Raw genomic sequence first — 26,658 nt, forward strand, 5'->3', positions numbered from 1 at the left:
GCACTTTGTACATATCCTTATATTCAGTTGCTTCCCTTACCTGTAATTTATTTTAATATCTGTATAAAGCAAGTGCTCAATAAATACCATTGCTTGGTTGAAGTGACAATTGGAAATGACCCTATATGACCCTTTCTTCATCATCATCAAAATTAAATTGGGCTATATTCCAGGTCTATCTTGCTCACATTAATTCTTTGCAGCCATGCTCACGAACCTTGGAATCTGGAAGTTGGCATCAGAATAAAATTTGAATCCAATGGAAAACTTAATTAAACAGGTCGAGAGCATCAAAAGTGTTTGAACAACTTATATGAGAAGCATCTCCAATATACTGATAAATGTGCTTGGGAAGGGGATATCCAAGATGACCTACAGATTGATATGAACTGCTTCTCAGAATTATAGGATTGACACATACTATGAGGATGAAGAATAAGCCTGAAGATAAAGATTAAATGCCAGCCCCCATCTGCCCCATCTATCTCTAGGGCCAACCCAGAGGTGATGGTGTCACAGAATTCTGCCTCTTTCTAATAATACAGGGTTACACAAGGGAGCTGACTCAGGGAAATTGATTATAATCAATTCTCTTATAACACAGGGTTTGCATTCTGGATGAATCTCACGTTAAGGAAAGCTGGCAATTTAGCACTCACTCTGGGTCTAAGGTGGCACACATGCCCACAACTTCCTTCCAACACCAAGTTAAATTCTAGAGAGACAGATGTGACAAAAAGATGTTCCCTATGCAGTTATATGATTGCATCTGATTCTGAACATGTTGTGAAAACACACTATATGGAAGAACTGACTACTTTGTGTGAGAATGATGAAGTGTGGGGCCACAATGGCACTGAGATTTGGACCAACTAAATGCATATAAAGTATCCACAGTGTCTTCATTCAATCATATTTATTGAGTGCCTACTGTGTGCAGAGCACTGTGCTAAGTGCTTGGGAGAATACAATACAACAATAAATAGGTACATTCCCTCCATAATGAGCTTTCAGTCTAGAGGTGGGGTGACAGACATCAATACAAATAAATAAAATTACAGATATGTCCATAATTGCTGTGGGGCTGGGAAGGGGGAAGAGTAAAGGGAAAAGGTCAGGGTGATCCAAAAGGGAGTGGGAGATGAGGAAAAGTGGGGCTTGGTCTGGGAAGGCCTCTTGGAGGAAATGTGCTGTCAATAAGGCTCTGAAGGCAGGGAGAGTAATAGTCTGTCAGATTTGAGGAGGGAGAGCAGTCCAGGCTACAAGTGAATTGAAGAGGAGGCCAAAATGGGGAGGGTTGCACAGGAGATTTTAGGGATAGCACACCCGATAGTGTCAATTTTCTTAAAAAAAGTAGGTGGCTAGGTCATTGGGGGCCAGAGACAGGGGAGGCTAGGGGACAAGGGGGCCTGAGGAGGAAGTTAAATGTCTGGAACAACTGGTGAGGACGATGGGCATGGGTGTCAATAACGGTGGAGAAATAGTTTTTCTGGGCAGAGGAAAGGGCAGAGTTAAAGCATTCAAGAATGAACTTGAAGTGGACGAAGTCGATCTGATATTTAGATTTCTGCCAGCAGCACTCTGTGGTTCTTCTGTATGGCTAGGACCTGAACCCGTATAAACACATTTAATTTCTAGAGAGAATCAACCAAAGTCAGCTGTATCTGCCACTTTAATATCAGTGTATAGAGATCACAAATGACAAAAGTCTTAGCATGCAGTCAGACCACCAACATAGAAGCCCCAATTATCATATTATCCAATCATTGGGTGGAACACGCAATGAAAATAGAAGACGATTCATTCATTCAATAGTATTTTTTGAGTGCTTACTATGTGCAGAGCACTGTACTAAGCGCTTGGAATGTACAAATCGGCAACAGATAGAGACCATCCCTGCCCATTGATGGGCTTACAGTCTAAGCGGGGGAGACAGACAAAAACAATAGCAATAAATAAAATCAAGGGGATGTACATCTCATTAAAACAATAGCAGTAAATAGAATCAAGGGGATGTACATCTCATTAACAAAATAAATAGGGTAATGAAAATATATACAAATGAGTGGATGAGCACAGTGCTGAGGGTGGGGAAGGGAGAGGGTGAGGAGTAGAGGGAAAGGGGGGGGAAGGGGGGTTAGCTGAGGGGAGGTGAAGGGGTGGGTAGAGAGGCAGCAGAGGGAACAGAGGGAAAAGGGGAAGCTCAGTCTGGGAAGGCCTCTTGGAGGAGGTGAGCTCTAAGTAGGGCTTTGAAGAGGGGAAGAGAATTAGTTTGTCAGAGGTGAGGAGGGAGGGCATTCCCGAACAGCAGGAGGACATGGTCCAGGGGTCGACGGTGGGATAGGCGAGAACGGGGGAAGGTGAGGAGGTGGGTGGCAGAGGAGCAGAGACTACGGGCTGGGCAGTAGAAAGAGAGAAGGGAGGATAGGTAGGAGGGGGCAAGGTGATGGAGAGCCTTGTAGCCTAGAATGAGAAGTTTTTGTTTCATGTGGAGGTTGATAGGCAACCACTGGAGGTTTTTAAGAAGGGGAGTGACATGCCCAAGCATTTCTGCAGAAAGATGAGCCGGGCAGTGGAATGAAGAATAGACAGGAGCGGGAGAGACAGGAGGAAGGGAGATCAGAGAGAAGGCTGACACAATAATCCAGCCGGGATATTATGAGAGCCCTTACCAGTAAGATAGCTGTTTGGGTGGAGAGGAAAGGGCGGATCTTGGCGATATTATAAAGGTTAGACCTGCAGGTCTTGGTGACAGATTGGATGTGTGGGGTGGATGAGAGAGCCAAGTCAAAGGTGACACCAAGGTTGCGGGCTTGAGAGACGGGAAGGATGGTCGTACCATCCACAGTGATAGGGAAGTAAGGAAGAGGACAGGGCTGGGGGGCGGGGCAGATAAGGAGCTCAGTTTTGGACATGTTGAGCTTTAGGTGGTGGGCAGACATCCAGGTAGAGACGTCCTGGAGGCAGGAGGAGATACAAGCCTGAAGGGAGGGGGAGAGGACAGGGGCAGAGATGTAGATAATAATAATAATAATAATGTTGGTATTTGTTAAGCGCTTACTATGTGCCGAGCACTGTTCTAAGCGCTGGGGTAGACATAGGGGAATCAGGTTGTCCCACGTGGGGCTCACAGTCTTAATCCCCATTTTACAGATGAGGGAACTGAGGCACGGAGAAGTTAAGTGACTTGCCCACAGTCACACAGCCGACAAGTGGCAGAGCTGGGATTCGAACTCATGAGCCCTGACTCCAAAGCCCGTGCTCTTTCCACTGAGCCACGCTGCTTCTCCGTGTGTGTCATCTGCATAAAGATGATAGTTGAAGCCGTGAGAGTGAATGAGTTCACCTAGGGAGTGAGTGTAGATGGAGAACAGAAGAAGGCCAAAAACTGACCCTTGAGGAACCCCAACAGTTAGAGGATGGGAGGGGGAGGAGGAGCCTACGAAGACGACTGAGAATGAACTGCTAAAGGATCTGCAAGAAGTGTTTTTCAGTGAGTTTATGTAGGACAGAGTGGATAAAAGAAATACTTGAAAGTCCCAGTGAAGCAAGACCGTTGATTGTGTGCCATAGTAATGAACAGTTAGGAGACAGCAGGTCAAGGTAGAGCAATGAGGAATGCAACTGCAAGAAAGGAGATGATTATCTTGAAGAAAGAGGCTTTAGGAACACCATGTCATCAGGAGGAAGAAACTAGCACAGTACCAGGCACTGAAGTGAACAAATGCAGTGTTGTAGAAAGGAAAAATCTTTATATGCCTGCAATTCAGAAGGGATTGTGGGCCACATTTTTCCCACATTTGTGCACAAATAGAGAAAAATATTCTGGTTAGTAGTTCACCACCTTGAGAAAGAGATAAAGATACAAAACTAGTGCTATCCTTCAGGCTTGAAGAACTCTATCTTTAAAATGATAAAGTATCATGGTGTAGTGGATAGAGCACAGGCCTGGTAGTGAGAAAGTCATGGGTTCTAATCCTGACTATGCCACTTTTCTGCTGTGTGACCTTGGGCAAGTCATTTTACTTCTTGGTTTCTCAGTTCCCTCATTTGTAAAATGGGTATTGAGGCTGCTGTGAGCCCCACTTGGGACATGGATTCTGTCTAACCTAATTTTCTTGTATCCATCCCAGTGCTCAGTACAATGACTCACACATTGTAAGCACTTAACACATACTACTATTATTATTCTATATTTTTTCCTCTTTACTGTAAGCTCGTTATGGGCAAGGAATGTGTCTATTGTTGTTTTGTACTCTCACACGTGCTTAGTACAGTGCTCTGCACACAGTAAGCTCTCAAATACGACTGAATGAATAAACAGCATTGATGAAGTTCAAAAGGCAAGTCTGGCCACTGGCAACACCATCTTCAAAATGAGAGATAACTACCCAAATTTACAGATTCAAATCAATCAATACTATTTATTGAGTGTTTACTCTATGCAAAGCATTGTACTAAGTGTTTAGGAAAATATGGTAAAGTAAACAAAATCCTTTCCCTCAAGACATTTTAATCTAGCGTGGAAGACAGATGCTAAAATAAATTACAGGTCTCCTGAACTTCCAGATCCATGGATTTTCCATTAAAACTCTATAAAATTTCAATTTTACAATAGGTATTTACAAAGTAACTGGATGCAGTTTCAGTGGTATACTCTTGCATATATTTCCATCTGATCCGAGTAATATGACAGAAGAAAGTAGCTCAGAAAAACTGAGGCATTCTAATGGAAGGAGTCAATATCCTCCAAGAGGCCTTCCCTAAGTCCTCATTTCCTCTTCTCTCACTCCCTTCTGTGTGCCCTCACACTTGGATTTATATCCTTAATTCACTCCACCTTCTACCCCACAGCATTTATGAACAAATCCACAACTTTATATCTATCTTCCCCCTAAGTTCATTTTGGGCAGGGAACACATCTACCAACTCTGTTGTATTCTCACAGGTGCTTAGAACAGTGCTCTGCAGACAGTAAGTGCTCAATAAATATGAATTGATTGACTAGGTCTACAGATGGATGGGTCATAGCAATAACTTGACTAGGTCTACAGATGGATGGGTCATAGTAATAATGGCCATCACTGCATGCTCATGGGTAAAAAGCACTTGGAAATTACAAAACAATTAGGACAAATCCACAATTTAATATCTATCTTCCCCCAAGCTCATTTTGGGCAGGGAACATGTCTACCAACTCTGTTGTACTCTCACGGGTGCTTAGAACAGTGCTCTGCAGACAGTAAGTGCTCAATAAATATGAATTGATTGACTAGGTCTACGGATGGATGGGTCATAGCAATAACTTGACTAGGTCTACAGATGGATGGGTCATAGTAATAATGGCAATCACTGCATATTCATGGGTAAAAAGCACTTGGAGATTACAACAATTAGGTAAAACATTTCCTAACCACAAGGAGTGTATAGTCCAACTCGAGAGACAGACATGAAAGGGTTTTACACAGTAATCAGTATTAATAATCGAACGTACAATGAAATAACTGTTTATAGTCAAGTGCCTTCAGATGGGTATAAATGAGTATATAAATGATATTAGTGGCTGATGGGCTTTAATGACTTGGGATGTTAGGAATTATTTGAGGAAGACATGTTGGAGGATGTGGCCTTTCAGGTGGACTCTGACTAAGGTCTTGGATTTGGGGAAGGGAGAACTTTCAAGCTCAGGAAACAACATGAGTGAGGAGATGGAGGCAGCAGAGTCTGAGCAAGATACAGTTAGAAGATTTCTTGGGAAGAATGAAAACATGAAGGTCGGGAACAGCAAGTGAAGAAAGGAGGTACGCAACCTGGGGGGAATGTTGGGGAAGGGCCTTGAAGCCAAATGTGAGCAGTGTTTCCTTAATATGGAGAGATATGGTCAGACCGAGGAGTTTTTGTGGGAATGGAGAGATACGTGTCAGGTGGCTATTGAGGAAGACAGTCTGTGCAACAGGGAGGTAGGCAAAGGAGGTGGATGCAATAGTCTACATGCGACTGAATATAAGGATATGTACCAAATGCTATCTATGCTCTCCCAAGCCCTCTGAGGATTGCATCTGGAGAGTTTCCAGTACTCTACCAAAACTTGTACCAGGGTAGTAACTCTGGGGGAGGAAAGGAAGGTTCGAGTAAATGTTGCATAGGAAGATTTGGGAAGAGGCATGGCTCAGTGGAAAGAGCACGGGCTTGAGAGTCAGAGGTCATGGGTTCTAATACCAGCTCTGCCACTTGTCAGCTGTGTGACTTTGGGACATTCACTTAACTTCTCTGTGCCTCAGTCACCTCATCTGGAAAATGGGGATTAAGACTGTGAGCCCCACGTGGGACAACCTGATTACCTTATATCCTTCACAGTGCTTAGAACAGTGCTTGGCACCCAGTAAGCGCTTAACAAATGCCATTATTATTATTATTTGACAATAGACTGAATAGGAGAGTTGAAGGGCTCTGAGGAGGTGGAGGTGACATTGAGGACTGGTACAAGGAAGATGATGATATTACTGATCAGGATGGAAATGTTGAGAGGATGAGTGGGTCCAGGAAAGACAAATAGTTCTGTTTCACCCATATTGAATATGAAAGTGCTCATGGGACATCCAAGACAAAGTAACCTAGAAACAAGGGAAGATCCGTGATTGTAGGTTGGATGAGGGTCAGGGCTGGACGTTTTGGGAGCCACCTTCAAACAGGTGTGAGCATGTGAACTCCCCAAAAGACTGAGTGTGGAGCATGAAAATTAAATAATAGAGCCCTGTCCAACCCTCACAGAAGTACAGACTAGACTCTAGACTATAAACTCCTTGTGGAAAGGAAAGTCTCCGAAGGACTAAGTATGGTGAAGTCCCCCAAAGATTAAGTATGATGCCCTCCACACAGTAAGTGCACAATAAATACCATTGATTGATATGATCCAGGAGATATTATGTAGGGAGAAATCCCAGGATTTGTCCAAAGCCTGAATTTGAGAGTTGAAGGAGGGTGAGGAGTCAAATATAATGGTCAGGGAAGATGGTGGTGTTATTAAATGAAATAGGTAAATTAGGAGGAGGAGGAGATTTAGTAGGGAAGGGGGATAGTTTAGTTTTATAAATTGTAACTTTTAGGGGACAGAAGGACAACCAAGTGTAGATATCCTGTATGCAAGAAGAGAATGCTGAATTGGAGGTTTAGTAAAAGTTGAAATGTTTTTTCCCACTTTATTGTGAAAACCAGGTGAAAAGAGGAAACAAACCCCACAAACAACCAAAACAGCCAAACCAACACTACACCCATAAACAGCAGAGGAATCATAGCTGGGCACATGAAAGTAAGGGAAATTATTTCAGGGGCAATACAGCAGCCTACCACTGAGAGGATTTGGAAACACTGATAACAAAAATAACAATAATAATGATGATGATGAATAATATTTGTTAAGAGCTTACTACATGCCAAACATAACACTGGGATATACTCAAGATAGTTACATGACATCCATTCCCTGATCCACATGGACCTCACAGTTTAAGTAACAGCTGTCAGACTGTAAAAGCACCAACTCTCACCTACCATGTGAATGAGGAAAAACCTCTCTGAAGCAAGGACCATCCAGATCTCATCTCCACAAGTCCCCTTCTTCAAACACTGTGATAGCAACTCCACACTCAGTCAGTCCATACGTTGCAAATGGCAAGCACTTAGTACAGTGTCTGGCAAATAGCAAGTGTTAGCAAATACTATTTTTAAAAAATGCCATTTGTTGCAATATTAGATACCCTTGCCAGCACACACCTATATTTCCCTTTGCTTCCTTTTGGAATTTCCTCAAGAAAGCTATCTAGTTCCAGTAATTAGCTTACCACACCTTAGGAACTTGATCAAATTTTCATTGCCTAGCACACTTTGTTGTATTATGTCTGACATGTCTGATGTGATTAACAATATGGGTCTACGAAACCCTACATCTTCCCAGAAACCACCTTCTCAAAAATCAGTAATGAGCTCCTTCTTGCCAGATCCAATGGTCTCTACTCCATCTTAATCTTCCACGTCCCCTTAGCTGCCTTCTACACAGTAGACCACTCACTTCTCCTGGAAACCTTATCCAATCTTGGCTTCACTGACCCTATCCTCTCCAGGTTCTCCTCTTATCTCTCTGGCCATTCATTCTCAGTATCCTTCACTGACTCCTCCTCTGCCTCCCACTCTCTAACTGTTCTCCTTCTAGACTTATTCTCTTGGAGAGCTCATTCACTCCCATGACTTCAACTACCATTTCTATGCAGATGACACCCAAATCTACAACTCCAGCCCTGATCTCTCTTCCTCTCTCCAGTCTCACATCTCCTCCTGCCTTTAAGACCTCTCATCACACCTCTCAGCTCTTCCTGTCACCTCAAACTTAACATAACATGTACAAAACAGCTCCTTTATCTTCCCACACAAACCTTGTCCTCCCCACTACTTTCTCATCACTTTATATGATGCCACTATCCTTTCTGTTTTATGAGCCCATAACCTTGGAATTATCCTTGACTCCTCTCTCTCACTCAACTCACGTAATCAACCTGTCACCAAATACTGTTAGTCCCTCCTTTACAACATGGATGAAAGCCTCCTTTTCCTCTCCATCCATACTGTTACCACTTTAATACAATCACTCATCCTATCCCACCTGGATAACTGCATCGGCCTCCTTGTTGGCCTCCCAGTCTCCTGTCCTTTCCCACTCCAGTCCATACTTCACTCTGCTGCCCGGATCATTTTTCTACAAAAATATTCTGGTTATATCACCCCACTCCTCAAAAGACTCCTGGGTTGCCCATCCACCTCCGTATCCAAAGAAAAACTCCTCACCATTGGCTTTAAAGCACTCTATCACCTTGACCTCTCCTACCTCATCTTGCTTTTCTCTTCCTACAACCCAGCCCACACACTTCACTCCTCAAGTGCTAATAATAATAATAATAATGTTGGTATTTGTTAAGCGCTTACTATATGCAGAGCACTGTTCTAAGTGCTGGGGGAGATACAGGGCCATCAGGTTTTCCCACATGAGGCTCACAGTCTTAATCCTGATTTTACAGATGAGGTAACTGAGGCACAGAGAATTTAAGTGACTTGCCCACAGTCACACAGCTGACAAGTGGCAGAGCTGAGAGTCGAACCCATGACCTCTGACTCCCAAGCCCGGGCTCTCTCCACTGAGCCATGCTGCTTCGTGTTTTTACTTCTTTTTAATAATCTTTTTACTGTCCTTCCATCTCACTTGTCACACTGCCCATGTCCTGCCTCTGGCCTGAGACATCCTCTAATCTGACAGATAACCACTCTTCCTCTCTTCAAAGTCTTATTGAAGGCATATTTCCTCCAAGAGGTTTTCCCAGACTAAGCCCCACTTTTCCTCATCTCCCACTCCCTTCTGAGTTGCCCTGACTTGCTCCCTTTGTTCCTCCCCACCCCTCCCAGTCCCATAGTACTTATGTATTTATCTGTAATTTTATTTATTTGTATTGTTATATTTCTCCTCCATTCTATACTGTGAGCACTTTGTGGGCAGAGAATGTCACTGTTTATTGTAGTATTGTACTTTCCCAAGAAATTATTAGAGTGGTCTGCACACAGTAAGCACTCAAAATGATTGAATGAATGGAAACTGAACTGGTTAAACTTTTCTGCTATCTCTTTAAGTCAGTGAATGTAGATATTAAATCAATCATATCATGAAGTAGCTCTACTGATTCCTAAACCAGTCTTCCACATTTTATTTATGAAGAACTTTCCATTAAAGTTTTAGAACTCCTCATCTGGTACTCAGCTATTTTTCTGCCTTGTCTAATCTCTTAACACCTGTCCTCCATTTATATGGACTTTCCGTTCCTGTCACATGGATGAGCTTCTTAAGGGCTCTTGATTCTTGCCTTCACTTTGGTTTTTAACTGAACATTTGAATACAATATTAAAATTGAAAAGTAAAAGGACTGTCTGGTTTTAGAGTGGTGGAGAGGCATTGATTCAAAACATAAAATGAAAATTTCAGTTGCCTTCTGTCAAACTGTTTGGGAAATACTGCTTTAGAGAATGGTTTGCTTATTTCTTGGTTCATTGTCTGTAAAAGCATTATTTATATAGGCAAATGGTTTTAAAATCTGCCATTTTTCTAAAACAACTACCTTCTCCATTTAAATTGCTATAGTAAATACACAATTTACCCAGGGGATAGTTCAAAAGAATAAGTACCTGAGATTTCTGAATGATAAAGTAAGTGATGCTTTCTTTATGACTCACATGCACATGTTTGGTAGTCAGATTCTATTATTTCTTCTTATTAAGAAATCAAAAACATTTCACTTGTGCTCAGCTTCATAGAATTACCAGCTCTAAAAGGACTGAATTTTCATTTCTTTAAGACTTCTTATCCAAAACCTATGGAAAAATACCATTGCAATCATCCACTTATGCTCTCCTTATCAAGAAAATATTGAAATGCTTCTGAAACATGCATTTTATATTAGCCACTAGTGTCTAATTAACCAAAAAATTTCAAGTTCATCAAAAACCAAATTTAAAACCCAGCAGAATTCACACTAGGAAATTTAGAGCTAAGCCCCTAAACTTTAGCAGTTTAGAAAATGTGCTTCATTTTTTATGTATGTTAATGAAAGGTACCCTTTCTGTAATAGTTACTATACAATTATTATAACCACCAGCAACTCCAATTAGGAGACTATTCCAACAAGAGAACTAAACATAACTTAATTTCATTCTTGTAAGGTGTCCAATAGTGCCACATTATGTAGAGATTTTGATCTTCCTCCAGTGCTTGTTTTGATGGGGTCTTTCTGCATAAAGGACAAATTCTGTTCTCTGTTGCTCTTTTGAATCTTCTGAAGATGGGAAAGTTTGAGCTAAATAATAAATAAAATTCAGCATCCAGATATTGCTACATAAAAAGATTTGTATTGAATCAATTTATTACCCTCATTTAACTTTTTTATGTACCATCTCTGAGTCTTTTAAAAACTAAAACACAACAGGGTCTGTAGTTTTCTGGGCAGAAGAACAGAGGAAACCTCTTCTATGCTGAAGATGAGACAATTCTTCTGTTTCAGTTCCTCTGTTTCAGTCTGTCAGATGATGATAATTCTTGACATGTTCCTGCCTGATGGGAGGATTAATGAGGTAAAGTTCTTGAAAGTCCTGGGATGTAATGTGTTGTGCCTACAAATGATAGAATTTGTAGATAAAAACAAATGGAAAGGCATGGAGCAGCTATTGTTATTATAGCATAAAAATTGTTGATGCAAAAATTAGAAATGGATTCATTTATATGGTGAAATTGTCAATATTCCTCATGCTTTCATAAAGTGCTTTTAATTAACACAGCTACTGCACCACACCTTTTCAGAATGTGAGATTGAAGCTAATAAAATCCTATAGTATTTCCTATTTTAGCTTTAGATTACAATGTTTTCCAATGTCCCTTTAAACTTCTGAAGCATTCTTAAAGTGCAGTGGTTCTGAGTCATTTTGAAAATTTTCAGATAACCTCATTATTTGGGTCCAATTCACAAAGAAAGATTTACATGGCAGCAAGTCTCTGCTTTCATGAAATTTCTCCTTGTGGTCAGTGAAGAGAATGTATTTGCAATTGATTATGAAAACATGAAGTGCACATATCAACAACAAGGTAGAGTTGCAACATGCACAGTGTAAGCAGATATAATAATTATGTTGGTATTTGTTAAAGCTTACTATGTACCAAGCACTGTTCTAAGCGCTGGGGTAGATACAAGGTAATCAGGTAGTCCCACGTAGGGCTCACAGTCTTCATCCCCATTTTACAGATGAGGTAACTGAGGCACAGAGAAGTCAAGTGACTTGCCCAAGGTCACACAGCTGACAAAGTGGTGAAGCAGGGATTAGAACCCATGACCTCTGACTCCCAAGCCCGTGCTCTTTCCACTAAGCCATGCTGCTTCTCTCAGAGTGGTATCAAATGATATCAAAGAATGGAATGTAAATTTTATTTTTGTTTACCTGTACTGAATTATTTAGTCAGATGGAGAAGTCTATATCTTTCATTTCTCTCCGGGCTGTTATCCAAGATTTGGGAAAGGAATCTAAACAAATTTTTATCCTAGGCCTATCTCTACAAATGACTCAATTCAGTCTATGTGGAAGACAGGTAGTGACTTCAGTGAAAGATCATAAGTGAAGATGGGTACATTACAGATCTGTGTTTGCCAAACTATGACTCTCCAGACAAATGAAGGACTTCTGGATAACCTTTGTTGTTCTTCCAGTTTGAATATTGGTTTACAATCTGCGCCTACCTCTTCCTCCTCCATTTGGTTCCCCCAGACAGATCCTGACTGATGGGAAAATCTGTCTGATAAGTACTCTGGGCCAATGATGTAACCCCCCCTGGTTTTGAATGAAGGAGGGTGGGTAAGGTGGGCACTCAGAACCCACTGTTTCTTGCTTCTCATGGCAACAGATATCCTCTTTCCAGTATTTCTTGACTACCAGCAAGAGTTCTTTCTGTAGCTGTAATGAGCCAGAGTGAAACTTTTTGTTGGCCAAGAAGCCATTTTACAAGTGACCATTCTTTAACCTGTGAACAACATCAAAGAAAGAATTCGAGAAGAACTAAGCAAACCCTAAAACATCACTGATTGCTGGGTCTGTCTCTAATGTCTGTCAAGATCATTTGTGCGTGCACTGTTTTGCTGCAGGGCAGGTCAATGCAAAATCAGTCCATGGGGTAGACATGGAGGGAGAGGTAGTCTTCTCTCCCTGCTTTATGCTTTACTCAGTAGTGGGCCTGGAGCAACAAACCACCAACACAACATCCAAAGTAGCAAGTCAGGAACCACCAGGATGCCCAAGACAGACAATACGGAAGGACCTTTTGCACCCTAACTAGTGAAGATAAAAGGGGGAAGAACTAGATCACAGCACTATCTCCATGACCTATCAACAGGACTACTGCACGGTTGCCATGAAATAAGATCACGAACCAGCATGACTAAACCAACTAAGACTTGTGCCGGAACTCCTTTGGCACAGCCGTCATGCACCAACTAATAAGTATCACAACTAATAGCCACTCATAGCCATCACAAACCAGTGCAGCTGCCACAAGCCAGCTGTATTCCTCAAACTCCTTCAAAATGGGACCATCAGCACAAGCTTGAGGTGAACAGTGAAATGGGGGTGTGTGCGTGTATGGGTATGTGTGAGCTTACCCCTAAATTAAAGAGCTATATACTTGTGTGTGTATATGATGATGATGATGGTATTTGTTAAACTCTTACTGTGTGCCAAACACTGTTCTAAGCATTGGGGTAGATACAAGGTAATCACGTTGTCCCACGTGGGGCTCACAGTCAATCCCCATTTTACAGAAGAGATAACTGAGGCACAGAGAAGTGAAGTGGCTTGCCCAAAGTCACACAACTGAGAAGTGGTGGAGGCGGGATTAGAACCCACGAACTCTGACTCCCAATCCCAGGCTCTTTCCACTAAGCCATGCTGCTTCTCTTGTATATGTATGGGCATATGTGTTTGTCCTTTTAATCAGACTAAGAATTGAATAAAGCTTTCCTCTGTATATAGTGGTGGTTTTGTTTCCACTTTGAACTTGTCATCAAGTGTCTGATCAGTTAAATGCCCCAATTCCACTAGGGAGGTTGGTTTGAGTTTAAATGCCCCAACTCAAGTAGGGAGATGAGTTTGGGATTACAGACTTTAAGCATGGGGGGGATCCTTAGAAGCTCAAAGCCAAAGTGGCTAGGTGGGCTAAAGAGCATGGTGCTTCTTTAAGATTCCTCTGGGGAGGCCCAGCTGGACAAGTATCTCAGAGACAAGCTCATGACTTGAGTGTCTGAAAATAGGGAGAGGTGAATCCTTAGAAGCTCAAAGCCAAATAGGTCAGGCAGGATAAAGAGCAAGGTGCTTCTTTAGATGTCTGGGGGGGAGGCTGAGTGGGGAAAATACCTCAGAGATGGGCTCACGACAGAAGGTTGGAATGGGGTGTGTGTGCACCGATAGGTGTGCTTGTGTTTGGGAAGCAATTTGGATGTGACTGGGAGGGTGTCTGTGCTAAATCACATCTGTACTTTTGGGTTCTCCCCAGCCCAGCCCAGATTCTGGATTCCTTCCCCACACCCAAAGGGGTGGAGAAGAGATGAAGAGTGGATCCCCAAGACAGGGGACCCTATAGAAGCTTCTCAAAAGCAAAGATTAATCCTCTAAGAAATGGGAGCACACTGCTCTGAACCCCCAACCCCCAAAATGGGAGTTAATATAGGAATATATTCCCTCCGACTTAATTTGTGAATCCCATGTGGAACAGGGATTTGGTCCAACTTGATTATCTTCATATCTACCCAAGCACTTAGTATGATGCTTGGCACATAGTAAGGGCTTAATAGCATAATTATTAAGACAATTTTCTTCTGTTGAACATAATGAACCAGTTTTTATAACGTTAGAAAAAGAAATCACCAAAATAATGACTGGGTTGGCCACAGAGGTAGCAAATACTGATTATGATGCATTAGCTTTGTCTCTCTATTGCTCAACCCAGCAACCATAGTTGAAGGGCCAACTGTATCCTGCCTTTTGAAACATAGTGCCTTCCTTAAATAAGGGTTAGAAACCACTCCTGTTTCACACAGCCTTCTAGATTCTCAAAATGTGCATCATAAGAAAGCACCTTTCTTAGGTTAATACCCTGGCAAATTTTGCCTCAGTAGCTCAGCCAAAAGGCCAGGCTAAAAGAGACCAAGGGAAGAGGTGACAAGCCCAGAATAGTGGTCACTGATGACCCTCTAAGATACAGCCCCATATTTCTGACCAGGAAATCCGCAGAACCTAGAACATGTTGACGCTGGTGGGACCACTGATCCTTCCCTAGATCCCGAAACATAACCCCACCCAGGTCCCTATAAGCACATAATTTGCTTCTAAAGTGCAGGACTTGGCGACAGGAGGTAAAAGATTTAGGCTGGGTGGTGTTGTTTTTTAAATATAGAGCATTAAGGTGTTTGGTGCCAGAGCAATACTGGCAGGAACAGATGAGCTGAAAATCAAACCAATAGCCATCTCATTTAAATTGGGCTGGATTGGGCTGGCCCAAAGAGCTAGAGTATACTCCAGTTGATCATGGTTTGAGACAAAATGGAAGGGAAGTAAGGAAATACAGTTGAGTTCTGAGTCAATCCTCCACCATTCATTCATTCAGTCATTTGTATTTAATGAGGGCTTACTATGTGCAGAGCATTGTATTAAGCACTTGGAATGTACAATACGGCAACACATAAAGATAAACCCTGCCCAACAATGGGCTCACAGTCTAAACAGGGGAGACAGATAACAAAATAGAACAAACCAAAACAAGTAGTCTGGCATCAATATCATCAAGATAAACAGAATCATAGATATATACACATCATTATCAAAATAAATAGAGTAATAAATAATATATACAAATATGCACAAGTGCTCTGGAGAGGGGAAGGGGGAAGAGCAGAAGGCAAGAGAAGGGGGAATGGGGAGGGAAGGAGGAGCAGAGGGAAAGGGAAGGCTCAGCCTGGGAAGGCCTCCTGGAGGAGGCGAGCTCTCAGTAGGGCTTTGAAGAGGGGGAGAGAGTTAGTTTGGTGGATGTGGGGAGGGAGGGCATTCCAGGTCAGTGATAGGACATGGGCCAGGGGTCGATGGTGGGACCAAACAAGGCGCAAACAAGGGACCATAAGGAGGTTAGCATCAGAGGAGCAGAGTGTACGAGGTGGACTGTAGGAGAGAAGGGAGGTGAGGTAGGAGGAGGCAGGTTGATGGAGACCTTTGAAGCCAAGAGTGAGTTTTGGTTTCATGCGAAGGTTGATAGGCAACAAATGGAGGTTTTTGAGGAGGGGAGTGACATGCCCAGAGCGTTTCTGTAGAAAGATCATCCAGGCCCCAGAGGACAGGGAAGAACCCTGCCTGGTTTCCCCTCTCTCATCTATACTTCACTCTGCTGTCTGGATTATTTTCGTGAAGCAGCGAGAAGCAGTGAGAAGCAGTGTGACCTATTGGATAGAGCACAGGCCTGGAATCAGAAGGGCCTGGGTTCTAATTCTGCCTCTGCCACTTTTCTGCTGGGTGACTTTGGGCAACTCAACTTCTCTATGCCTCAGTTACCCCATCTGTAAAACTGAGATTCAGAATGTGAGCCCAGGGTGGGACAACCTGATTACCTTGTACCCACCCTAGCACTTAGAACAGTGGCACATAGTAAGTGCCTAACAAATACCATCATTGGCTGACCATTCCTCTCTACATCAAGCAGAAACTCCTGACCTTAAGTTTTAAGGTACTTAATAAGATCACCCAATTATTCCTCTCCTCCTGCAATGCAGACTGAACAGTTTCTCCTCTTAAGTCCACCTACTCACTGTGTCGCCTTATTTCTCTCACCATCACTGTCTTGCTCAGGCCCTCCCTTTCACCTGGAATTCTCTCCCACTTTACATATAGCAAATCACTGCTCTTTTCATCTTCAAGGCCCCTCTGAAACATCTCCTCCAGGAGGCAGTCCCTAATTAATCACTCATCTTCTCAACCTATTCTCCTCCTACTGCTGCTTCAGCACTTACATGTCAGTGTGGCTCAGTGGAGTCAGAGGTCATGGGTTCTAATCCCGGCTCTGCCATTTGTCAGCTGTGTGACTGTGGGCAAGTCACTTAACTTCTCTTTGCCTCAATTACCTCATCTGTAAAATGGGAATTAAGACTGTGAGCCTCACATGGGACAACCTGATTACCCTGTATCTACCCCAGCACTTAGAACAGTGCTCTGCACATAGTAAGCTCTTAACAAACAAATACCAACATTATTATTACTTGGCTACTCATCGCTTTCACCCCTCATAGCACCTACTTTGCACAAAGCTTTGTACTCCATTGTTTTGTCCTACCTGAAATTTGGTTTAGATTCTACAATCCTTGAGGATAGGAATCATTTCTCCTACCTTTATTGTACTTGCTCAAGTGTTTAGTACAGTGCATTACACAGAGTAAGTGCTCAATAAATAGTATTGATCAAGTGAACGATCCAAAGATCTTCTCAGAGGTTGGGAAACATTTTTGACTTCCACTTATTTCAAATCTGTACAGGTTCATCCTGGAACCTGACCCATCCCCAGGTGGATCACAAATGGAACCAAAGCAGATGGAGAGTAAAGAGGAACAAGGGATAGAAATGGGTTTCCCTAGAAAGACTCAGAATCTGTGCAAAATGTGACTGCTCTGGTCTAATTATAAGACTAAAATCAAGTTATAATAGTCATAGTAGAATAGTCTTCTTTTAGATGCTGATGTATTTTGAATAATTACATAATAGTTCTACAAAAGTAACACCTTACAGACATATAGAGTATGTGCTTCATATGTAAAGCACCAATTCTGTTAAAAATTTCGTGATTGCATTGAACAAGCAGCTCTTTACACATATGTAACTCAACTATAGGCTCCATGTAAAACGATCAAGACTTCAAAACAATGATTTTTTTCTATACGAAAACGTTTCCCAGAACAAAATTATGACAACTTAATTGCTATAGCATAACATAAAATTGTAATTGTTTAACATTTACCAAGTACACAGAGCCTTCCAATTATACTTTTACAGAACAAATTACTGAAGACCGGATTGAAAGTTGAAAATTATCACAAAAGTATTTTTTTTATTGTAAAGTCATGCAATTTTTTTCAGAAACAAACCACGTGGGGTTATTTTCATGTCTTCTTGTAATTAAATTTTTTAAGTCATTTAAATGCCAATGCATTTAATAGTGATACTAGGATGATGATGAATATGAAAAATAATGAATTTCCAACTGAGAGCTGATTCATCATCACTCCACTGAATGAATGACAACCATGGCCCCATTGCCATTGTAATTTGAGTTTCACTATCACTCACTTTCTTAAGTTTGATAAAGTGCCTAGATTACAGAAGCATCTGCAGTAGTTCAATATATATTTAATAATGATGGTGATGTAAACCTCTGAGTAAAATGTTCTCTTTTCCAAGGCACAGTTATTTATTTTCACAGTGTTAACGAACAGTAGGCAAAGGTTCTGAATAATAAGGCCATAATCAAAACTGCTGTCCTAACACGGGGCCCCTGGGCAAAACATTTGCGGATGAATAGGAAAGCATGAAATGCAGTCTGTCAATTTAGTGGAGGTGTAGAGGCCTGGGTTCTGTGACCAGACCTGAGGCAGTTGTACATGACTATAAAAATAGTAATCTTGTTTGTACACTGCAATCCCTACACTACAAATCTGGTGCCAAGATTAGCTTTGTTACATTCAGCTTCAAGTCAACGTTATTTTTATGCCTATCCTATGCAAGTTTGTTCAGTCACCCCATTACATCACCTAGCTCCCTGTATATATCATATTATGCACTGTGATTGCTACTAAAACCCAGAATCTATGGTCTCTTCTCTCAAAGGGTTTGCAGTCTAAAGGGATCATGTGGAGTCTTCTGCATTTCTATTTCAGTGTGGCCTTTGGGAAGTGGCGTGGCTCAGTGGAAAGAGCCCGGGCTTGAGAGTCAGAGGTTGTGGGTTCTAATTCTGGCTCTGCCGCTTGCCAGCTGCGTGACTTTGGGCAAGTTACTTAGCTTCTCTGTGCCTCAGTTACCTCATCTGTAAAATGGGGATTAAAACTGTGAGCCCCATGTGGAACGATCTGATCACCTTGTATCCGCCAGCGCTTAGAACAGTGCTTGGCACATAGTAAGCACTTAACAAATACCAAAAAAAAAGCATGGGCCTGAATCAGGAGACTTGCATTCTAGTCCCAACTCATCACTGGCCAACTGAGTGACCTGGGGCAAATCACTTAACTTTCCTGAGCCTCCGTTTTCTCATTTAGAAAAAAATGTGGGTTAAACTATCCATTCTTCCTCCCTTTTAATAATAATAATAATAATAATAACAATAATGATGGCATTTGTTAAGCTCTTACTATATGCCCAGCACTGTTCTAAGCACTGGAGTAGATACAAGGTAAGAGGCTGTTCCACATGGAGCTCACAGTCTTAATCCCCATTTTACAGATAAGGGAACTGAGGGCCCAGAGAAGTTAAGTAGCTTGCCCAAGGTCACATAGCAGACAAGTGGCAGAGCCAGGATTAAAACCCATGTCCTCTGATTCCAAGCCCGTGCTCTTTCCAGTAAGCCACTCTGCTTCTCTTATAGACCATGAGCCTTGTGTGGGACAGGGGCTGGGCCCATATTGATTATCTTATATCTATACCAAAACTTTGCACATTGCTTTGCTCAGAGAAAGCATCATCTTTATTTGATATCTCAAAAGATTACACATCTTATGAACAAATGTAAACATCATGCCATGCTTGTATTGTGGCCCTGGAAGAGACTAAACCACCTACCAAAAGAGAGTTATAAATTGCTTCATGGCAATGTTTCTATGACAGAATTTTATTTTTCTCCAAATGATTTACATACAAGCAGTAAACAAGATTATCAGACATATAAACATTCAAAAATAATTTTTATCCAAGTCCATGTCTAAAATATGCACCTCAGAGTAATTCTGTCAAAAATAGCATTCTTTACAATTGATCTACTTCAAGTTAAAGTTTCAGTTAAATTTTATGACTCTCAAATTTTGTCAGAATTGAAAGAGGAAACCCAATTACAGTTTCACTCAAGATATAATTTATAGTATTCATAATGTGGTCCCATGGTAAATCTGTTGTTCAACTAAATGAGATTGTCTTCAGTGAACTTTCCAGTTAGTTCATGGAATAATGCATGATAAATACTGACTCACATGCTTAAACTACTCTTCAGTGATGTAAGTATGGGTAGTAATTCCAAACTTAATTACCAGGAAAGCAATAATATATTGCTTTTGGGAGCCTATTCAATCATCTTTGAGTAAATGTTTTCTCCCTGACTGGCCATGACTTATGAAAAGTAGGAGTCAAATTTTTACTCAGGGTCCACAGCATGCTTCTTATGCCCAACTTCATATAAAAACTTAAACAGGATTCAGGAGGAAAAAGTACTGCCATGTCACACAATTGCCATCTGTTTCAGCAATTCCCACGGTCAGAACTGCCATGGGTGAGAGGTTCTGCTTTTGAAGTGCTTTCCCCTGCTTAGAGAGGCATATCTCCAGAGGCTGCACCAGAACCCAACCACTGGCCCAAGAAAAGGATCTTGGAGAAGAGCCTTTTATTTCCCCCATTCTCCCCTCTGAGAACTGAATTTCTGACAGAAGAGGAGGAGGTCAAGGAGCATACTTTCTATCTGAGTTGACTTAAGTCAACAGAAAATAAGATATCTGGAAGTATTCAACCCTAAACAGCCTGGAAGGCTAAGCATTACACAAGTCAATTTTATATTCCAAGAGTGAACTCCTTTTCTCCTAGACATTAATTAAGAACTGTTGCAAGTTTCTAACTTTGGAAATAAATTATGAAAATACGTTTGTGGGTGTTCTATTTTATTCTCTAATTTTCTGCAAAAGACAAGTTTCTGACTATTTTCAGAAAGACAATCTAGATTTGTTTTTTCACCAATCAATGAATGATTGTATTAAGCATCTATTCTGTGCAAATAAGCTCTTGATCAGCAATGGGGTCACATTTTTACTGGCTTCTGATGAATCAAAACATGGCTACTAGTGTTCTGTTCTTTGGAAGGTAGTAATAACGTATTTTAAAACATTTTAATGGTATTGTTTCATTTTCCTTTAGTTCAAATCCTTCTCATACTAAAACAGTTTTAGGTTATGTGCATAAAGCAAAAATAAAGTATAAGGGTTTGGTTTATATTATGGGTTTTGTTTTGTTTCTTTTAAATAATGACTGCTCTTGAAAATTGTGAACATCCTAAAATACAAACATTCCTACCTCTAGGATAGCACAACCAAATTTCAGGTGTAAATAAACTATACACTGCCATCACAAGAGACTTATCTCATTGTCCATATTCAGAGTTTGTAAACTTCCTCCAAGAACTAAAATTATAGAAAAATAAATAGCTCAATTCCCACTCTTAACTAAGGGGATCATTGGCAACTCCACTTGAAGTCGGAAAATAATGATGGTCTGTTTTTGCCAGGAGTCATTTTCCACATGGTTTAAGGGGATCAGCTATGGGGGCCACAGTCCTAGGGAGATGTAGTTGCCACAAGAAGGTTGAAAGATGGAAATAGATCAATATGGACAGGTAAATGCCTTTTCAAGTAGATTTTTAGCCCTATAATGGGAATAATGACAACTGAATCACATGAACTAGGTTGAACTAAGACACTCCCTTTAGAAAACAATTTTCCCTCTCAGTAGGAGCTATTTTTTCCAAGACTTTTTAAAATGGTACTTGGTAAATGCTTATTATATTCCATGCATTGTTCTGAGCACTAAGGGTAGATACAAGGTTATCAGGTTGGACACATTCCCTGTGATGCTTGGGGCTCATGATCTAGGCAGGAGGGAGTAGGATTTGTTCCTCATTTTACAGATGAGAAAATTGAGGCACAGAGAACCTAAGTGGATGGCTCAAGGTCACACAGCTGGTAAATGGTGGATCCAGGATTAGAACCCAAGTCCTCTGACTCCCAGGCCCATGCTCTTTCCACTAGACCACAATGCATCTCATTAGACCATGCTGCTTCACTGCTTCTTGTTTAGAATACAATATTCATTTTACTGTTTATACTGAAATAACAAACCCAAATGGGCAGTATTATTTCAGGTTATCTTGTACCTAAAAGATGGTCTTATATTGGCATTTGAGGGCTCTAAAATAGCAACAAAAATCAACAAAAGCATCTTGAACCCAATAATCTTCCAACTGACTCTGTCCATGAAAAGTAAATTTGCTCTCTGTGCCTTGTTCTCTTGCTGGTAGAGGGAGAGAGGGGGTCCTGCAAAATATCCACAGATGCTGCACTCTGAGGTTGGATACCAGGTGGGAAGAACCTGCCACCCTGACTCCAGTGTTCCCAGACACTGGTGATGGGAAAGGGCATCTTTCAGTCAGTAAGGGAGGGTGAAGAGAGGGAGATATTTTTACCCTATTCTCTGCACTCTGGATCTGCTGCCCATTAGCTGAACTCCAGTGAACTCCAGTCTTTATTTCCTCCTGCCTTCAAGACATTTCTACTTGAATGCCTCTCCAACACCTCAAACCTAACATGTCTGAAATACAACTCCTTATCTTCCAACCCAAACCCTGTCCTCTCACTACAGTGTATTCTTCCAAGTACTTAGTACAGAACTCAGCACACAGTAAGCACTTAATACAACTGACTGACTGATATCATATCACTGTCATAGCACCACCATCTTCCCTGTCTCACAAGCCCATAATTTTGACCTTAATCTCAACTCATCTCTCTTATTCAACCCATGTATACAATGTGCCACTTCAGCCTGTTGGTTCAACCCCTCTAGACTGAAAGCTCATGGAGGTCAGGGAATGTGTCTCTTGTTGTGTTGTACTCTCCCAAGGGCTCTGCACACAGTAAGTGCCCAATAAATGATAGATTCCAAGCACTTAGTACAGTATTCTGCACATAGTAAACACTCAATAAATATGATTTCTTCATAACATCACTAAAAGTCACCCTTTCCTCTGCATTCAAACTGCTACCATGTTAATCCAAACACTTAACCTATCCTACCTTGATTACTATATCAGCCTCCTTGCTCACCTCTCTGACTCCTATCTTTCCCCAATCCTGTCCATATTTCACTCTGCTGCCCAGATCATTTTTCTCTAAAAGCGTTCAGTTCATGTTTCCTCACTCTTCAAGAACCTCCAGTGGTTGGACATCTACCTCTGCATCAAACAGAGTCTTTACCATTAACTTCATACCTCTCAAAGACCTTGCCCCCACCTATCTCACCTCACTACTCTCCTACTACAACCCAACCCACACATTTCACTTTTCTACTGCCAACCTACTCACAGAACCTCAATATCATCTATAACTCCATTAACCTACTGCCCATTTCTTGCTTCTGTCCTGGTCTGGAATGTCCTCCCTCCATATCTGACAGACGATTACTCTTCCTAGCTTCAAAGCCTTATGAAGGTGCATCTCCTCCAAGAGGTCTTCTTTGACTAAGTCCTCATTTTCTCTTCTCCCACACCCTTCTGCGTTGCCCTAGCACTTGGATTTGCTCTCTTTATTCACCCCTCCCTCAACCCCACTGTACTTCGGTACATATGTGTAATTCATTCATTCATAATAATGTCTGCCACCCCTCTATAACTTGTAATGGTTGGGGAACATGTCTATCAACTCTGTGACATTCTACTCGTCAAAGAGTAGAGTGCTCTGCACACAGTAAGTACTCAATAAATAGAACTGATTGATTGATTCCCTTTCCACAAGGACTTTACATTCTGCAGAGTGGCTCAGTGGAAAGAGCACAAGCTTGGGAGTCAGAGGTCGTGGGTTCTAATATCAGCTCCACCACTTGTCAGCTGTGTAACTTTGGGCAAGTCACTTAACTTCTCTGTGCTTCATTTACCTCATCTGTAAAATGGGATGAAGACTGTGAGCCCCATGTGGGACAACCTGATTATCTTGTATCTACCCCAGTGCTTAGAACAGTGCTTGGCACATACTAAGCACTTAAATACCATTATTATGAGAAGCAGCATGGCTCAGTGGAAAGAGCACGGGCTTGGGAGTCAGAGGTCATGGGTTTAAATCCTGGCTCAGCTGCTTGTCAACTGGGTGACTTTGGGCAAGTCACTTCACTTCTCTGTGCCTCAGTTACCTCATCTGTCAAATAGGGATTAAGACTGAGCCCCACGTGGGACAGCCTGATCACCTTAGAACAGTGCTTTGCATGTAGTAACCGCTTAAATGCCATCATCATCATTATTATTATTAGAGGGGGAGAGGTTGAATTTACAATAAAAAATACATAAAATTCTGAGGAAGAATGTATATATGTGTGTGTGTTTGTGTATGTGTATACAAAAGTACAAAAGATCTCCAATGGTTTATACTACTTGGAGTTCTGGGAATTCATCAGGGAAGATTCCCTGGAGAATGTGGGCCATGAATATTGGGAGACCTGTAGTTTGCTGAATTTGAGGGCACGAGTACACTTAGCTTGTGAAGAAACAAGAGAGCAAAGGTGGGAATAATCGGTGAAGAAAGCAGATGTATAGGGTGGGATGAGTTGGTAGAGAACCTTGAAGTTGTTTGAGAACCTTGAAGCTTTTGCTAAATCCAGAGGGATACTGAGGGACAGTGGAGGGTTTATGAAGAGCATAGTTCTGGGTGCCGAGAAGGTCTCTAGGAGAATCATAGAAGCATGTAGTAGAGACCCTATTTCCCTCCCTACTGTTTACCCTCCACCCACCCAATTCCCCACAGCACTTTACACTCTATTACTTCCTGTTCTATTCTCAAGTGTGGGGATACTGTATACAACCACTACTGTACTTCTCCCAAGAGTTTAGGGCTTTAGGGCAGTATTCAGCACAGAATAAGAGTGCAATAAATATGATTGATTGATAAGTTGTTAAAAATGACATCGAGGTGACAGCTTCAAGGAGAGAGAGAGAGCATGGGGCTATTATTGGCTAAGACAGAAGAGTGAAGTTTAGTGAAGTTGTGGGCTCACGTGAAAGATAGGTTTGAGGTGCTTTAGTCTAGTTGTGTTTGGTTCTCTTGTCTGATTATTAGCATCCTAAAAAGGTCACACTGTTGTCTTAAAACTGCATTTTGAGTTCTGATGTGTCAATGGGCTATCCAAGTGGAGAGGTGCTGGAGGGAAGGGGAGAGGTAGGATTGTAAATTGAATAAGAACACTGCTTAGGAATAGTTGGGCACAAAGGCTTCAGATCCTTTCCCAAGGCACTAGATGCTGCTGCAGCCCTGAGCTGCCCTGCTGGGATGGTGGCACAGTGAGTGAGATGGTATCTTCTCCCAGGCATCCTTGCAAAAGTAGGGGGAATTGTCCATTCCCAGCCCTAGTGAGAACCAGAAAATCTGTTGCAACGTTCTCTTATTCACCAACCCCTGCCATCATTTAGATCATACTGGCTATACACAACTCTTTACCAGGGCAGCTCTGACTTAGCTGGCCCACTATAGAGCCACTACTGCTTCTTGCTGGAAACAGATAATAAAAATGATGGCATATGTTAAGTGTTTACTATGTGCCAAGCACTAAGTGCTGTGATAGATATAAGGTTATCATATTGTCCCATGTGAGGCTCACAGTCTTAATCCCAATTTTACAGGTGAGGTAACTGAGGCACAGAGGACTTAAATAACTTGTCCAAAGTCACATAGTTGACAAGTGGCAGAGTTGGGATTAGAACTCATGATCTCTGACTTCCAAGTACGTGCTCTTTCCACTAAGCCATGCTGCTTCTCGGTGGGTGGGAGGCAGTGAGGGTTGGGGAGCACCTCATCCCCATGCCAGAGGTTAAAGGGAAAGTTCACCCCCAGAGGTCTCCAGGTGGTGGAGATAGAGTAAATCAGTCACCTACTACTATTGAATTCCTACTAAAACCCAAAATATTCCTCTAACAATGACCTTCCCTCTGTACCCCTATCTCATATAACTCATGGCTGACCCCTTACTCATGCCCTGTCTCTGCTCTGAAACTCCATACCACTTCATATATGACAGACCCACCTTCAAAGGCTTATTAAAAATCACATCTCCTCCAAGAAGCCATCCCTCATGAAACCTTCATTTTCCCTAGTCCCTCCCACTTTTGCATCACTGTTGCACTTGGATTTGTACCGTTAATTCACTCCACCCTCAGCTCCACAGCATTTAATTACATATTGTAATTCATTTTAATGTTTGTCTCTCCATCTAGACTGTAAATTCCTTGTGGGAAGGGAATGGGTCTACCAACTCTGTTATATTATACTCTCCCAATCGTTTAGAACAGTGATCTGCACATGTTGGGAAGCAGCGTGGCTCAGTGGAAAGAGCACGGGCTTTGGAGTCAGGGCTCATGAGTTCGAATCCCAGCTCGGCCACTTGTCAGCTGTGTGACTGTGGGCAAGTCACTTAACTTCTCTGTGCCTTAGTTCCCTCATCTGTAAAATGGGAATTAAGACTGTGAGCCCCACGTGGGACAACCTGATTCCCCTGGGTCTACCCCAGCGCTTAGAACAGTGCTCTGCACATAGTAAGCGCTTAACAAATACCAACATTATTATTATTATTAAGTGCTGAATAAATACAATTGATTCATTAATTATTTGACTTCTGCTCCACATCTATCCCCTTTCTGTCCTCCAGAAAATAGGGCTGATCAGCCCAATAAAGCTAAAGGGGAGAAGTTAATGTTGTTGTCATCCCAGTGACAATTCCCAGATGCTCATGTGCCCCATTTCCCCCATGAGCAAATTAGCTCTAAATTAAAGAAAGAAAAAGTTGTAGGAAATCTTTTGCATTGCTCCAAAAGGGTACACTACCTGCTTGCTCACCTACTAGGCCTAGGGAAAGCCCATAACTAGAAGAGGGGAGGGGTTTGGCAGGGAGAAGTGTAAGAAATGCTCCCTCAGTGCAGGAATTGGGGCCCCAAATTAGCATATTATTCAATTTATTTCCTATTTACACTCTAATTAAAATACCAGTTTTCTTTTTCAA

At 41.8% G+C, this 26,658-nt stretch overlaps 1 protein-coding gene across 1 annotated transcript in view; it reads right to left on the minus strand.

The window, feature by feature from the left end:
- Positions 1-26,658, minus strand: part of CTNNA3 (catenin alpha 3) — a 1,377,490-nt gene that overhangs the window by 452,452 nt on the left and 898,380 nt on the right.

Source organism: Ornithorhynchus anatinus, chromosome 3, assembly GCF_004115215.2.
Source record: "Ornithorhynchus anatinus isolate Pmale09 chromosome 3, mOrnAna1.pri.v4, whole genome shotgun sequence".
In the NCBI taxonomy this organism is placed as follows: Eukaryota; Metazoa; Chordata; class Mammalia; order Monotremata; family Ornithorhynchidae; genus Ornithorhynchus; species Ornithorhynchus anatinus.